This window comes from Asparagus officinalis, chromosome 7, assembly GCF_001876935.1.
Source record: "Asparagus officinalis chromosome 7, Aspof.V1, whole genome shotgun sequence".
Lineage (NCBI taxonomy): Eukaryota > Viridiplantae > Streptophyta > Magnoliopsida > Asparagales > Asparagaceae > Asparagus > Asparagus officinalis.
The window spans coordinates 74,131,959-74,149,513 of record NC_033800.1 but is presented as its reverse complement, the minus strand read 5'-3'; the positions used below and the strand labels follow the sequence as shown (position 1 = coordinate 74,149,513).

Here is a 17,555-nt window from a genome sequence, read left to right as displayed (position 1 = left end):
AATAGTCAGTGACAGGGACCCTCTATTCACTAGTTTGTTTTGGAAAGAGTTGTTTAAATTGCATGGAAGCCAACTTAAATTCAGTTCAGCCTATCACCCTCAAACGGATGGGCAAACTGAGGTGACTAACAAGAGTCTGGAAGCTTACTTGAGATGTTTTTGTTGTCATAAACCCAAAGAATAGAGTAAATGGCTTCCATTAGCTGAGTATTAGTTTAATACTATCTGGAGGGTCTCTACAAATTCTACCCCTTATGAGGTTGTGTATGGCCGACCTCCTCCATCTCTACTATCTTATATTCCTAAGAGTTGTAAGGTGGAAGCAGTGGATGAAGCTCTTTTCTTCAAAGATGTGGCTTTACAGTTTTTAAAAGATAGTTTGAAGAAGGCCACAACAACCATGAAAAGGTTTGCTGATAAACATAGGAGTTTCAGATGTTTTGAGGTGGGAGATTGGGTGTTTCTTAAATTACAGCCTTACAGGCAATTGAGTGTTTCATCCTATAAAACTCACAAGCTTTCTCCAAAGTATTATAGTCCTTATAAGGTGTTAGAGAAAATTGGTGAGGTCGCTTACAGGCTGGAACTTCCACAAACTGCAATGATACAACCAGTTTTTCATGTTTCTCAACTCAAAAAGAAGATTGGCTCCGATGTTTTTCCTCATACTGATTTTCCTAGCTATACCACTGAGCTTGTCGATGAACCAGAGAAGATTATTGACATGCGCACAGTTGAAAAAGGGAGGTGCTTGATTCCTCAAGTGTTAATCAAATGGAAGCAGAGATCTTCTTTGGGTTCTACTTGGGAAAATTATTGGGATTTAGTTAAAAGATTTCCCACATTTGACCTTGAGGCAAGGTCAAATTTAAGGGGTGGGGAATTGTCAGGGACGGATGGTGAAAACAATGATGTTGGAAGGGTGGAATATTGAAGAACCTGTTAAGCGGATGCTGTTGATGCTGGAATTCAATAACAGGGAAGGAGAAGTGTCGAGCTGGAGATACAGACTCATTTAAGGGCTGTTATGTAAACACAAACAGTTGTAAACATTGTTAGACTCTGTTATAGGTAGTTGGGTTCAGTTGGGAGTCGGTTATTACTGTTGTGTTCTTGTTACAAGTCCGTGCACGTTTTTGTGCACGTTTCTGTTTTTGTTCCTTGAAGTGATCAAAGTATAAAGAGAGAGGAAATGTAATGATGAGATATGAATGAAATAGTATTGATTTCCACTTTCCAAACTCAATCTCAACTCTCATTCTCCCTCACTTCTCCTTCAATTCTATCTTGCAATCTTCTTCCACTTTGTTTTCAGGTTCATAATGACTAGGAGCACAACCAGGAGGATTAATAGGGAAGCGCGATCCTCCCAAATATGTGTATAGTTTTGATTATTGATTTGTATTCCTATGTGATTTATTTAATTAATTATATTTATTTGTTTATTTGTAAATCCTAGATGTAAATAGTTATCTGATTCTATCCCTGTGTCGTTTTTTAATATGTTGGCAGTCGATTTGTCTGACAAACAAAAGAAACTTGATTCATTTTTTAGGAAAAAAGTTGAATCAATTGGAGAAAGTAGTATCAGCGTGGGGACTAATTTACCTTCAAATTTAAATCTTCACTAGTTAAAATTGTACATCTTCCTCAATCGTCAAGAGTTGACAATTCTAATTTTGCTTTAATAGAACGTGATCCAGGATTATGCCAACCTATGTGGAAAAATTTAGACGATGGTCGTGATGAGATAAGAACTTATTTGAGATTTATTGCTTACCAACCTAAGCTCCGTAGTTTTCCATTGTCTGGACCAGAAAAACATCCATGTCGATTTTAAGTTTCTTGATATTTTGAGTTTCTTGGGCTTGAGCATTCTCCTGAAAAAGATGCGGCATTTTATCTTCATTGTTATCTTTTTACCAAGAGACCAACTATGCAAAGTGGATGAGATGCATTTACAATTGTTGGATTCAGAAATTAGAAAAAAGTCAAGAGTGACAAAAGATGTGCTTTTCTCCAACATATGGGAGAAGATCTCTGTTCTCCACATAATAATGCTCTAAAATGTTGTGTAGCCTTAATGAATCAATCCAGTCATGTTGATAAAGTTATGGAGAGGCAATCGACTGAACAAATTGAGACGAATAGACTTCGAGTCAAAACTTCAATTGATGTTATTCATTGGCTTTCATTGCATGGGTGTTCTTTAAGAGGTCATGATGAGAGCATTTATTCAAGCAATCGAGGTAATTTCCTTGAGTTGCTCAAATACACAACATCATATAATCTGGTGTCGCTAGTATTATTTTAGAAAATGCTCCATTTAATGCAAAGTATACTTCTCCTTTATCAAAAGGAGATATTGCATGTTTGTGCAAACAAAGTTTGAAAATTCATTCGTGAAAAAGTTGGAGAATCTAAGTTTTGCGTAATTTTTGATGAATCAAGAGATGTAGCTAAGAGAGAACAGATGACTCTTGTTATTTGTTTTGTCGATGATGTAGGTTGTGTTGGAGAGCGATTTTTTGAACTTGCCCATATTAAGGATTTGTCAGCAACCACTATATTTTCTAAACTATCTGACATTCTTTCACATTATGGTCTTGATCTTCAAAATCTTCAGGGTAGGGATATGATGGAGCTATCAACATGCGTGGTGAATGGAGAGGCTTGTAGACACTTTTTCTTAGGGAGTATCCTTTTGCATATTCTGTCCATTGTATGGCTCGTCAATTACAATTGGCGTTAATGACAGCTGCTAGAGAGGTAAATGATGTTCATGACTTTTTGTTTTCTAGATTTTATTTTCATCATTAATGCAGTTTATGCCTCTTCTAAGCATCACGATGAGTTAAAGTTGCCAAAATAGATGACATTGCACAGATGCTAGCCATTGATGAAATTGAGACAGGAAGAGATCCTAATCAAATGTGAACTTTAAAATGAGCTAGTGATACTCGTTGGAGCTCTCACTTTTCTTTAGTTTGCAGCCTTCTTAGGATGTATAATGCAACTTGTGTTGTTCATGAAAATATCAAAAATGACGATGCTCACTATAAAATAAAAGGAGATGCGGGTGCAGCTTTGAAAATGTTAGATCATTCGAATTTATTTTTATTGAAAATCTGATGAAAGAAATCATAGGCATTACAGATGTTCTTTGCCAACCTTTACAGCAAAAATCTCAAGATATCGTGAATGCGATACGTTTAGTCTCAAGTACAATGTCACTGATTCAAAGCTTGAGAGATAATGGATGAGATTCTTTCCTTTATAATGTGATGACTTTTTGCTCCAATCATGAGATTGTTGCTCAAGATTTGGGTGGAATATTATGAAGGTTGAAGTCATTGCAGACTAGATCGTATCACCGCTAAATATCATTACCACTTTGATATATTTAACGCCACTATTGACTTTCAGTTGCAAGAGCTAAATACAAGGTTCAACGAGCGAGTGATCGAGCTCTTGAAACTTAGTGTTGCTTTGAGTCCGAAAGATGGGTACAAATCTTTTGATATTGAAGATATTTGTACTATTGTTGAAAAGTATTATCCTCGTGATTTTACAGAGCAGGGGAGGATTACTTTGAGATTTCAGTTGCAACACTTTTATATTGATGTGTTGAAACATCCAGAATTGGAGGGATCATCATCTATTGCGGAGCTTTGTCAGGGTTTAGTAGAGATAGGGAAATCCATGGCTTATCCCCTTGTTGATAGATTAATTCGTTTGATTTTGACTCTTATGGTTTCTATTGCAACTACCGAATGAGCATTTTCGGCTATGAAGCTTATGAAGACTAGATTGCGTAAAAGGATGGAGGATGAATTTCTTGCTGACAGTTTGCTTATTTTTATTGAGAGAGATATTACGAAGACCTTTGATTTAGATTCACTTCTTGATTTTTGTTTTCTGTTAAAGAGCTCGTGCCACAATTTAGAATTAATTTTTTCATTGAGATTTTTTTAGTTGTGCAAACTCATATACATACACTTTTATAATTAGTTTATAATATATTCCTTTCATCATATATATATATATATATATATATATATATATAATATATATATATATATATATACTATATATATATATATATATAGGGCAAAAGTGAATCTAAGGTGACACCCTAGGCCCCACCTAAGAACCGCGGCCTAGAATCACATCATTTCCTAATTTTTTTTTTGCGATCCGCTCCGTTGAACTTGATCTACACGTTCTTAACCCAAACACACCAATTTTGGTGGGTGAAACCCGTCGTGTTTTGACCATTCGTTGAGCCGTGCAAAAATTTCTATTCATTCGAAACCGTTAAAATTGCCGGCAGCAGTGGATAAAGGGTCCAAAACACGCGGGTTCACACCAAAATTGCGTGTGTTGAGTTTAAGAACGTGTCTAGATCAAGTTTCACACGGTTGTAAAAAATTTTTAGGAAAGGATGTGACATCTAGCAGCCACGTCCTTAGGTAGGAGCCTAGGGCTGTCACATTAGATACACTTTTCCACATTATATATATATATAATATATATATAATTATATATAATATATATCATAATATATAATATATATATATATATATATACTATGGAAAAGTGCAATCTAAGTGACACCCTAGGCCTCCACTAAGGACGCCCGGCCTAAAATCACATCATTCCCTTTTTTTCTTGTGATCCGCTCCGTTAAACTTGATTTACACGTTCTTAAACCTAAACACACGTCAATTGGGTGCTCAACCCGTCGTCGTTTTGACCCTTCATTCACTGTTGCGCGTAATTTTAACCGCTCTTCGACTGAATTAGAACTTTTGACGACTCAATGACATGCGTCAAACACGACGGGTTCATCCAAAATTGTCACGCACTGTGTTTGCAGTTTAAGAACACGTATAGAATTAAGTTCAACCGAGCGATCGCTAAAAAATATTAGGAATGAATGGGATTTTAGCCGCTTCATTAGGTGAGAGCCTACGCAGGTGGTTCACTAGATTCACTTTTCCCATATATATATATATATATTATATATATATATATATATATATAATATATATATCATATATATATATATATGTATATATATATATATCGGCCCAGTTCAAAATCCTCGCTATGCACTGCTCTGGAATTACGTAAATGGAAAGCCTTAGCATTTTATCAAATATATTCAAAGGAGACCAAAGTTTTAACTCTGTTGCTGATTCTTTGACTTTTGATAGATAGTTTTATTCAAATATTTACCGCAATGCTATCTGCTGATTAACTTCTGGGTGCATCTAATTCTGTTAAAAGGTAACAAATTCTATTTTGTAGTAGTGGCCAAGATCAATAGCCCTTTGCTATTTTTTAAGGGGCATCTCTGAAGCTAAAGTCAGAAGTTAAGTCCAAATGCCATCTCCTTACTGGAATTTAGCAAGTTAGAAATGTAATCCAACGTCATTAATATTTAATTTAATCTTTGGCGAGTAGGAGTGGGTCATTTGCAATCCTTTTTTGTTTATAAGCTAGAATATATTGTGAACTTTAACCTGGTTGAGAGAATGAGAACTTGCTTTTTTTTGGCAATCCTAGACATATTATTCGTGATAAATGCAACCATATTATTCGTGATAAATGCAACCATATGAAGAGACCGTTCCCTCTTTTGGCAGCTTGAGTAAATTAAGTGTTACTTAATTAACAAATTATGTAATTCTATTTTAGTTGATTTCTGTTGTGAGAAGTTTCCAAAGCCTACAATAGCAGACGCTCTTTTGTCAACATGATCAAATTTAGCCTAGATGTCAGTGACTTAGTACAGGCTACAGATTTGATCTCAACCTTCTGATTGTTAAAATTTCCCATAGTGCTCTTAGACTATTGGTTTTAGGATAATGGAAGGAGTTTGCTCAAGGAGAACATTTGTCGATAAACACCTATCGCTCTTTTTCATACATAGTAATAATATTGGTATGTCAAATATTAGCTAACATCCAAATACTTCATTTAATATGGTTTCTAACCTGCATCACGTCTGCGATGCAGGTATTGCATACTAGTTAACATAAAAATGATACCGACATAAAAATGGAGTCCTCTCTCGCTCTGTCCAATTCGCTGCTCTTTTATGTCATAATGATCGGCCCCTTCACAAATCTGGGCCCTCAGCTTGCAAACGTCTACAAAACAGTAAATAAAACGTACTTCTGAAAAACTTTCAAGCGATGCAAAAATCCAAGAAGTCACTTCACGATGCAAATCTTGATGACCGACGCAATCCCAATCCTATGCAGCGCCACAACAGAATCCCCCCTCTTACAGAGCTTCTTCTCCACCGCCGTCTTCAGCGCCGCCTCCAGAATCTCCTCCGTCGACTCAGTGTCCGTTGCCTTCGCTGACCCTTCAGCCAACAATGGTATCAGCCCTCGATGAATCAAGCTATGCCTCGACGGCGACTCATCACTCACGGACCAGTCGAACGAATCTGTCGTCAGAACGGGAACAATCACCGACAGTATCGGCACCGCGGCCGTACTGGTTCGCGACTAGCTCGCTGTGGTCCCACCGCGCGTGAGACTACGATCAGCGCCGCCTTAGCTTTGTTAGCTGCTCGTACGCCGTCGAAGCGAGATTTCGAGAGGCGCTCATCGGGAGTGGAGCGCACCGTATCATCTCCTTGAATACTGCGTCGTAGTCGAGCGAGGACTCGGCCTCGATGCATATTTTGGCCATGACTTTGACGGCAATCTCGGGGTAGGCCCCGGCGGCGGACTCGCCAGACAGCATGACGCAGTCAGTGCCATCGAGGACAGCATTGGCGACGTCAGTAGCTTCGGCGCGGGTCGGGCGAGGGGATTTGATCATGGACTCGAGCATTTGGGTGGCAGTCACCACGGGTTTGCCGGCGAGGTTGCATTTGTAGATCATCATCTTCTGAGCGAGGAAGATCTTTTCGACGGGGATCTCCATGCCAAGATCACCCCGAGCAACCATGAAAGCATCGGTTTCTTTCAGGATTTCATCAAAGTTTATGACACCCTCCTGGTTCTCAACCTACGAATAAACCAAAACAATACATCTAAGTGACATACAGCAATTCCTAGAGAGCGCTTGACGATCGAAAACAGTGTTATTTGCATACACCCTCTGTATTATTTATATTACTACTTATAACCCATGTTCTAATCATTAACAATTTTAACATGAGAAAATTAATTGCACTCACTACCCCGTAGATGGACCCCTAGAAGAGTCCTATTGTTGCAGATAGACCCCCTGAAAAGGGTGAAAAAAACTCACTCACGGGGTCTATTTGCAACAACAGAACTAAGTACGTTCAATTAGGCGATAGTACATGGGGCACAATTAACCCATTTAACATATACACCTCATGACCTTGTGAGAGCATTTTTTTTCATGTTAGTTTGCAAACTCCTATCAGAATCATGTAATGGTCAGAGTTAAACATTTACCAATAACATTCTCCCGAGATTAGTAACTTTAAAAACCAATGAGAAATTATGTCTTTACACAATACACCATAGTATTATATCCGCAAATAACCCTAGAAAATGTATAAGCAAAATGTAGACTTTAATGTGATACAAGCTCCACAAATATTTAAAGCCAAGTGAGTGAATACATACCTTTGACATCAACTTTATGCGTTTGGCATGAGGACCCAGCACCTGCCGCACATTAACAAGATCAGAGCCTTTTCGTACAAACGAGAGAGCAATAACATCGATATTATTAGGAACACCCCATTCCAATATATCCTCCTTATCTTTCTCAGTCAGTGTTGGAAGATCAACCACAATTCCGGGCAAATTAACATTTTTCCTCTCGCCAAGCGTAGCAGTGTTCTCACAACGGCATCTCACAGTTCCAGCAGCTGGGTCGCATGAAAGCACAGTAAGGGTTATGGTTCCATCAGCACATAGAATGGAGTTTCCAGGCTTTAAGTCGACAGGGAGTTTCTTGTAACTCATGGTAATTGTTTTCCCATCGCCCTTGAGGTCGTAATCAGTGCTCACTGTGATTTCTTCACCCTTCTTTAGTTGTACAGGCTTGCCATCCTTTAGGAAGCCTGTGCGTATCTCAGGTCCCTGTGATACGTAAAGAACATGCTTCAGACATTAATAAGGAATATAGTTGTTATAACAACAAAAGTATAATCCTGGTAGAATCTATATACAGCTTGATCTTTCTGAGAATTGTTTACTCAAAGGACATATAAAGGTACTACTCATTGACATGCTTATCCTTTTATACATATATATCATATATCCCATTCAATTCAAAGGCAAAAAAGACTATTGAAAGAACCATTTCAAGTATTCTAAATAATATTTAAGTTTAAACTTCGTGTGGAATCTCTAACAATTTGATTCTTTGTTTTCTTAGTAGATCAGACTATCATGAAATCTATAAACTTGAAGCTGTGTACAAATGATCAAGAAAATGGAGCAAAATAATTACATTCGAAAACTAACTCGAAAACATAAACCATCAAAGCACCTACTCATGCCTGTCTGGAGTAGCAATAACTGCAACACCTAAAGAAGAAATTTGTCTGAAAATAAAGTTGTAACAGGAGTTTTTACAACTGGAATCAAAGTCTGAAGAGCAACTGGATTTTGATTCAGACTTTGATAGAAACCTGTCAACAAAGACAAGTCCAAGTATGAAGTAAGTCACATAATTAGACAATTTACTGAGGACCTGTTTATTGCATGCTTAAAGTTCTCACACAAACCAGAAGATGACAAATGGATGACAATTAATTTAAGGTAGAGAAGATTATCGATAGTCGTTTGAAAATTTCTAGATGTCTGTATCTTTAAAAAAATTGAAGCTCCATACTGCAACGAGAAATCAATAGCACCAGAAGAAACCCAAGCCAAGTACGAAAAAAGTAAAACATGATATAAAACCTTTAACTTCTGCATTTCCTATAAAAGGGAGGGCCCACATAGGCCTCAAACATCAATAGTTGACTTTGATGGTCAAACTCTACCACCATCCTTGGGAATATGAATAACTTAATACTGCCAAACATAACAAATCTTGAATACAAATATCCAGAAGATTACCAGTTTCAGTGATTTTGCAAATATCCAGAAGTAAAGACAACAGGTAATATTAGGCAATATATGTTAAGAGTAAACATTAGAGGAGAGATATTAGAAATATGATTAGGAGAATAATTGTGATTAGGCAATTGAATTTAGTCCCACATTGCCTACACACGAAAATCTTTGCTATGATATTCCTATATAAACGAGAGTAGTTGTAGCTTTTGATGAATGAATGAGAATATACAAGTTTTTTTATTATTTATCATGGTATCAAGACCCTAACGGCCTAATCCTTCCTCTCAACCCCCCCCCAACTGTTTGAGCCGACGGGCTGCCACCTGGCCACTACAGTCAGGCAGTCGATTGCGACAGCCTCAGATGCGGTCACCGGCATTGGGTCGTCACCAATGGACCACCACCAGCATTGCCGACGTAGGGCTCTCAGCTACCAGCCATCACCAGCCAGTGCCGGCAGTCGGATTGTTGCCGCCTCGTCTTTCTTGATATAGAGATGGTTTAGGCATGGTTTCATTTTTTTTTTGATGAGTTATCTTCAAAGTTAGTTGCTTTTGATTGGCAATGTTAATGTTTGGTGATGGTGTTTGGAGATTGGAATTGTTTTCCGATAGTTTGTTTAGTTGTTTTTCGGTGGTTGGCTAGTGCAAATTTGGAGCTATTGGAGGGTGCTAGGGTGATGCAAGGAGTTTGATTTGGTTTGAAAGGTGGGTAGGGTGGTGCTCGAGGTTTGTTTTTCAGTTGGAGGTGGCCATAGTTGATCTCCATGGCCACTAGTAAGGAAGGAGCTCGTATCTTTGTTCTGGCATACTTGACCGGAAAGAGGACTCTGCACCACCATCATTCTAAGGAGGTGATCCACTCAATGATGAAGCTTTTCAGTTGATTGTTTCTTGGAGTGGGTCATTTGTTAGGTTGATTCATGGAAATGATTGTTTGTTTGGTTAATCCCTAGCGAAAACCATTTATTTGGTGACCCCCCGAGAGGATCATTTGCTTTGTTAATTTCTAAAGACTGTTTATTTGGTTGGTGGGGCAAGGTTTTAAATGTCGTCCGATATGTTGGACATGTCGTCCGACATATCGGTTTGAGAGCTTAAGCGACACGACTTGGGCATTTTCAACTCATATGTCGGTTTTCAAGACCAAATCGAAAATATCGGGGCCATATCAGGCATATCGACCGATCTTTCAACCTTGAAAAATCAACCGATATGGCCCTTTTTTTAAATCTATTTTTTGTTATCGGGTTTGGGTTTAATGATAAAAATCCAAACCCGTTTGACTCATTCTCATGTTTAAGGTTTCTTATGAAACTGGTAGAAATAAAAGAGAAAATTTAGGGCTACAGCGGACTTGGGAAACGATCATTCCTTTCGTGAACGACAACGCCATTCCCCTACCTCCATCTTGGACCCTTGTCGTCCATATCCCGTTGCGCCTCGAAATCCGAACTCCAACCAAACCCGAGGGCGGTAGGGTATCTCGTCGTCGGGATAAAGGAAAGAGGGTGGTCGGTGACTCATCCGAAGGACCACAAGCAGATGAAGAAGAAGAAGAAGAGCCACGACACTGCCTCCCTGCGACGTCTCGTCGCCGGCACTGCCTCCCTGTGACGTCTCGTCGTCGGCACTATCCCCCTGCGACATCGAAATCCACCCATCGCCGGCGCCGCCTCTAGAATTTATAAAGTATACTTATATTGAATTTAGCAATGCTTAGATTATATTTAGAACATAATATTATACATATGCTCACCACCCGATATGATAATCTGATATTTAGTCCATGTTTCCCGATATATCCCCGATTTTCGATATCTGACATGGATTTCAACCATCCGACATAAACCCAATATCCGACATTTAAAACCTTGATCCCTGGAGATGATCGTTTGTTTGGGAGATTCCTAAAAGGGATCATTTGTTAGATTGATCTCTGAAGAAGATCAAGGCGTCGTATTTGATGATGGTTTGGTAGAGGTAGTAATTGCCATGGAGGATATTCAAGTGGAAGAGTAGAAGATCAAGACTGCTGCAATGAAAAAGGTCACACAGAAGATTTTTTGAGCCGTTGAATCTTGTCACAAATTGGGTGGGTGAATTTTCTTTGTAACAAGTGAACATGCATGTGATACACGCACCAATTTGAGGAGTGTTACAAGTTAAGACAATAGGTAATACTAGACAATATATATGAAGAGTATATGTTAGAGATATGGTGATTGGGAGATATTAGGAATGTGATTAGGAAAAAAATTGTGACAATAGATAATACTAGACAATATATATGAAGAGTATATGTTAGAGATATGGTGATCGAGAGATATAAGGAATGTGATTAGGAAAATAATTGTGATTAGGCAATTGAGCTTAGTACCACATTGCCTACACACACAAATTTTACTATTTTATCCCTATATAAAGGGGAGTAGTTGTAGCTTTTGATGAACGAATGAGACTTTCTATTGTTTAACATAGATAGAAAACAAAGGGGACACCTACTTGAAATAGATAGAAAACTAAGGGGACACCTAGTTGAAAGGCTAATTGGTCAAAAACTAGGAAGGCAAATATTTGTTGCGTAAAGAAGATACTAAACAGAAGAGATATGTTTCCAATAGACCGAGGTAGACAAGATTTATATGATATCAACTATTTCCGCACTTTTAATCAAAGTGAAGAGGATTGAATAACTCACTGCATAAGGCCAAGGGTCAATGGAGAACCTCTTCCCACTAACACTGGTATAACAATCATCAGACATGTCCAGCATCATCATCCTTAGATTATTTTTCCTGGTAAATATGATCTGATAACTACTACGGTCATCACGAGAACGGTCTATGTGATGGACTCAAGATCATCGGAACACTAAGAGTGTGGTAACGCAGTTTGTCTAAAGTGGTTTGTACCCGACCTTCATGGAGGCTTACTGGAACTGATAAGCACTAGTGGAGATTTTGATGTCAAAAATGGGCTTCTACAGTGTCATTTTCCATGCTTCCATGCTGAAAGGTGACAGGTATAGAAAATTTCCATATGTTCTTATCCAATGACGGGATAAATTGCAGATAATACTCACATGCGCATCTGAAAAAGAATACACGACAACAGAGGAGAGATCATATGGTTAAAAGAGAGAGGATTTTACTACTAGAACCTACTTATTGTTATATGGGAACCTAGCATCTTCCGGCTTCAGATCATTAAAAACTATCTTTCCATTTAACTGAATTGAGGAGTGTAAATACAGACTCCTTTGACTTATTAACAATTTAATAGATGGATGAGCAGACAATATGACATAGAAATATAGTATTACACGATAAGGATACTTCAAATGCGAGAGAACCCATCAAGGGTCTTTAGACATAGAAACTATAAGTATAAGCTCAAAGTAACTTAACATGTACTTACGCGTGCACGCATAAGCTGACACCCATCAATTTTCCCTGTTGTACACCCACACCCGCCCAACGAAGCACACACTAAAGAAAAGGTTACACACAATATGTATTGAGAGCAATTTTGCAATGAAGAATTAAATGGAGGTCAACGAGACATCTAGAGCTCTTATCATGATACTTATCCAAATTCAATAAAAAAAATTTGTTAAAAGTGAACTAGTTCAACTCTGATATTCTTCATATTTTATACCTTAAACGTAATAAAAAAAATACACAATTGCAATGGCGGTAAAACAAGGACCTAACTGTGAAAAACAAACATGCATTGATGTTAGCGTACGCCTGTTCCTAACAGTTAAATAACAGACAAACAAATCTTTGATACTGCTTCATAGTTCTACATTGCTAATTTATAAAAGCAAATATGCATATGCAATGGTCATAAAGAGGCAATCTAAGTCACTGACATTCATACATAGATTTCAGACCATCTTATTCCTTATAACTGCACATAATAATTCAATCATAAACATACATCTGATTTAGTACATCCTTATTCCTTATCGCTGATACGAGTCATATGACAGGTGGTTAGACCAATGATCCCATTAAATAGTGAATTGGTATTTGAATATGAACATGAAAACGGCTTTAGCAGAGGTAGATGGTTCTAATTAGCAACTATAAATTATTCTTGCAGCTAGTGATCAAAACAAGCTCACGCAACGAAAACTAACAATCTTCCAGCAAAACCCCCGCATGCTTATTGTGCTAAAGAGGACTCTAACATGGGTGGTTCATACATATGATCAGTGAACCAGACCGGGCAGCATCAAGCAAGGTCAGATCTGGGCTGACAACGAACCGCAAACAAAAAAACAAAAAAAAAAAGAACGAAGATGTCGGATCAAGACGAAACCTTGGTGTCGAGCATGACAGCGCAGAGGATCCGAGTGTTCTGCATCGCGGTCCTGAGGTTATCGAGAGTCTCTCGATGGTACTCATGGGTCCCATGCGAGAAATTGAACCTGGCGACGTTCATCCCCGCCCTCAGAAGCTTCTCGATCGTCGGCACGGACCTCGACGCCGGGCCGAGAGTGCAGACGATCTTCGTCTTCGGGACCCTGCGGTGAGAGAGAGAGAGAGAGAGAGAGAGAGAGAGAGAGAGCTTTTTCGGTTTTGGGTCGAGAAAGAGAGAACGGGGAGCTTTTTATTTGTGTTCTGGGTTTTGAATTCAGAAAGTTTTGGGTCGTGGTTTCGGACGAAGTGGGCGCTAAACAGCGTGCGGGCAGTTGCCGCGTGGGCGGAACTTCCGGTTGGGGTTCCGATGAAAGAAGAAAAATTAGGTTCGGACTGAAAAAGCCGATATTTGAAAAAAACGATCCCTCTTTTTATTTGCTGGCCGTTTATTTTAATCTTTTACATGAAATCTTAAGAAAATGACATATAAAATTTCGTTTTTTATATTTGGCCTCATAGATCTTGGGTCCGAAAAAAACTATTTATTAAACTAGCCGTTAGTTTTTGGAGAAGTTGGGAAATTTGTTAAGCATTCATAGCTGATACGGTCTTTTGACTACAAATTATATTTTATAATAACATCTCACTTGCGAGCGGGACGTCTTTATGGACGTTCGAAATCATCCTCCCTAGTTTGTACAACGGCTAAGACCACAATCGTCTATACGTACCTGTTGATGCACACGCGGATGATTTCATAAATCTCAAGAGTTATTCTAGGGGAATTTTTTTTTAAAAAAAACCGATTTTGCTAAATAATTAGCAAAAAATAGACCATTTTGATAATTATTTGGCAAAATAGACAGGCCAAAAAGAGGTCGATTTTAAAAAATAGAATGCTGAAAACATACAGGACTAATAGTCTCGTGTGTTTTCTGTGAGCAATAATCACCAATTAGTGAACTAAAAATATACAGGAGTACTAGCCCCGTATGTTTTTCAGCAGCCTATTTTTTAAAATCGACCTCTTTTTGACTTGTTGGTCAAAAAGATGTCTATTTTGCTAAATAATTAGCAAAATGGTCTATTTTGCTAATTATTTAGCAAAATCGGTTTTTTTTTAAAAATTCCCGTTATTCTATCTAGAAATCAGATTATTGTTTTTTTTACATGTATTATACATAGTTGAAAAATTGCTCAATAGGCATACGACCAAAGTGGTGATGACCATATTATAAGGTGGTGGATATTACTTCACCAAAAAAATGGAGGAGTCACCATTTTCTCTAGACAATTTTCAAAAGAACTAGTGAAATTTTATTAGGCACAGGGAGGAATATGTTGAGAATATCCGGAGCTCCAAATACGGCCATGTTCACTTACCACCGGCGGATTACTTGGAAGAAAGTGAAAAAGTGGGCGACCGTCGCCCACCATTTTGGGCGTTCCGTGTACCGTAAATCCGAGTGCCGTTGCCTGTCCGCGATTAGGAGTCTCACCCGTACGAAAATGAATTGAGACGCGCCATGCCAAACTCTAAGGGCATCTCCAACGCAGCGGCATTTTGCCGCTGGGTTAAACTGTTTCCCTTCCAACCGTGTCGTATTTTTTGCGGTATTTTGGAACAGATGAACAGTGCGATACCAAATATGGTATCACACTGTTCATCCGCATTATTACTGTTTAATACTTTTAATTTTTTTAAATATTTATTTTTTACTTTTTACTTAATATAAAAGTAGATAAAATGGAATATACTGAGAATATTTTAAGAATATTCTTTTTTTGTGCAAAAAATAGTGCAATGGGTTGGAGATGTATTACTGTTTGATGTGATTTTTGCACCATTTTGATGTAAAATTTACACCATTTTGATGGAATGAGTTGAAGATGGTCTAAAAGCTAGTGATTCTTCGGACTTCGGTGAGACGCTTGTGCGTCCTTCGTCTCCACTTCCCATCTAGATGAATTTGAACGAGAGCTTCACAACATGACTTCGACAAATTCACACGTAATTAGGAAATACTTTTACGTGGGTGATGCGTTCGTGCTTGAAAAAGAATCGGGGTGTTTTTGACATTGATGTGGGTGTTTCAAAAATATGAGTACTTCGGATTTCTTCTATGACGCTAGCTAGATTTGCACTTTCCTTTTTTAACACTTTTTTTTTGTAATTACTCAATTTGATTGCAAACTTATTTTGACACTGGGTTATATTGCTTGAGGATGTATCTAATAGTAACAATAAAGCCTTTGTCGCAAAATTTTGGAGCCGATCACATGAATCTTATTTTTTCATTCACTTCTATTTTTTGAACCGTCTCCTTTGTTAAGTTAGTAAGTACATTTAGAATGATTTTTTTTAAAGTATCATCTACACATAGGTTGTTATAGCCTAGAAAATCAACAAGTGCTAATCTATCTATCTAGAGAAGCTGACACGTATCTCATCCCTCGCCTAATCAGACGAATTGAGTCTGAGACGACTCAAACAACCCGCACTCGGCCTACTATGTCAGCCACAACTTGCGTAGCCGAGTCACAAAACCCTAAACTCCGCACCCGCGACTATGTTCAGCCGACAACTTGTGTAGCCGAGTCAAAAGGCGGTGCTTCTCGGCCCTCAACCAAACAAAAAGAGATATGGTAATTATCTCGCACCCCTCGCCAGCCGACTGCTCTCACTTTAACTTCTCTGACAAAGTCATCATTATTCTAGCCTCCATAGTCTTTATGACTCATCGGACCCAGTTAACTTCGAGTACCTCTGTCATTCCCTCATAAAATGACCAGATGACTCACTTTCTTCCACAACCGAGACATGGAAGGTATCTGCTAACTTAGTAGCCTGACTAGATTGCCGAAGTTACTTTCCATACTCCTCTGATCTACCATAAAAGGGAACCATGCTGCATGAGGTAACTTCTTATGTTTTTTGGCAACTTTGAATAACTGCCTATACAATTTGTCTCATTTTCCCACTCAAGATCAAAATACTAACTTGATCATCGGAGGAATAACCAGGGAACCTAACTCCGCAATCTTATGAGTTTTTCATATGCAGGGAAGAACGACGGGCTCTGGAACTAGTTATCTGAGGGAGTTTGAGGACCCTAAACACTTTCATAACTCTAACATAAACTCCTTGTTAGATAACTAACATCAACAATTTGGAGCTCACCGTGAGGCCTTCTTTCTTCTTCGAGCAAGATGTCTGGTTCCGAGTGCCCTAGTTGATCTGCTAACCCTATCCCTAAAGAACGGCGTGCAGACTACATCACTCAAGCCCAGTTAGAGGAATCCGCTCAGCAAATCTCCCAGTCTTTCGAGCAGAAATTCTCGACGTTCACTAATGAGTTTCTCAACTGAATTCCTTACCAATAACCTTCTTCATCAGCTGTCCCTCCACCACCAACCGGTCAACCAGTAGTTCCTCCTTTGCCAGCATACGCCATACCGACAGGACATCACAAAGACTATGTCGAGTACATGTCTTCCCCGCCGCGCCAGCAAGCTCACTTTGCGGATCCTCATCGGATTATCTGCAATTTGTGAAAGCAATAGGAGAGATCCCTAGTCCTGGTTGTGATGGCCGAGAACATGCTGCTGGAGGAACATCGTGAGGCCCTCGATATTATCATACTGCTCCAGGTTATCAACCACCAATTTAGCGTCTGGTTATGATCGGTCTTTTCGGCCAATTATCAAGACCATTGGGGGAGCACCCCCTTACTGACAAAATCATGAATGACACTTGTGAAAGATTCAAGATGCCTCGTGTGGAGATATACAAGGGTGAAGGAGACTCGGCTGAGCACGTCCATAATTACTATGACATGATGACAATGCTACAAGCATCGGAGCTAATCATCTGCAGTTGCTTTCTCATTACCTTGATGGGAAATGCTAAGCTATGGTGGAACTCGTTGGAGAAGAAGTCCATCAATAGCTTTGAGCAGCTCAACAAAGAAGTTTGTGCATCACTTCTTGGCTGACACCAAACAAAAGTTGTCTCCCCATTTATTAATACAAATGAGGTAGGAGTCTGGAGAGTCTGAGGGACTATATCAAGAGGTTCCAAGCCAAGAGGTTGGAAGTTGAAAAGCTTGAAA

General features: G+C 38.8%; 1 pseudogene; it reads right to left on the bottom strand.

Moving 5' to 3' along the window:
• LOC109847363 lies at positions 5,901 to 16,891 on the bottom strand (annotated as a pseudogene).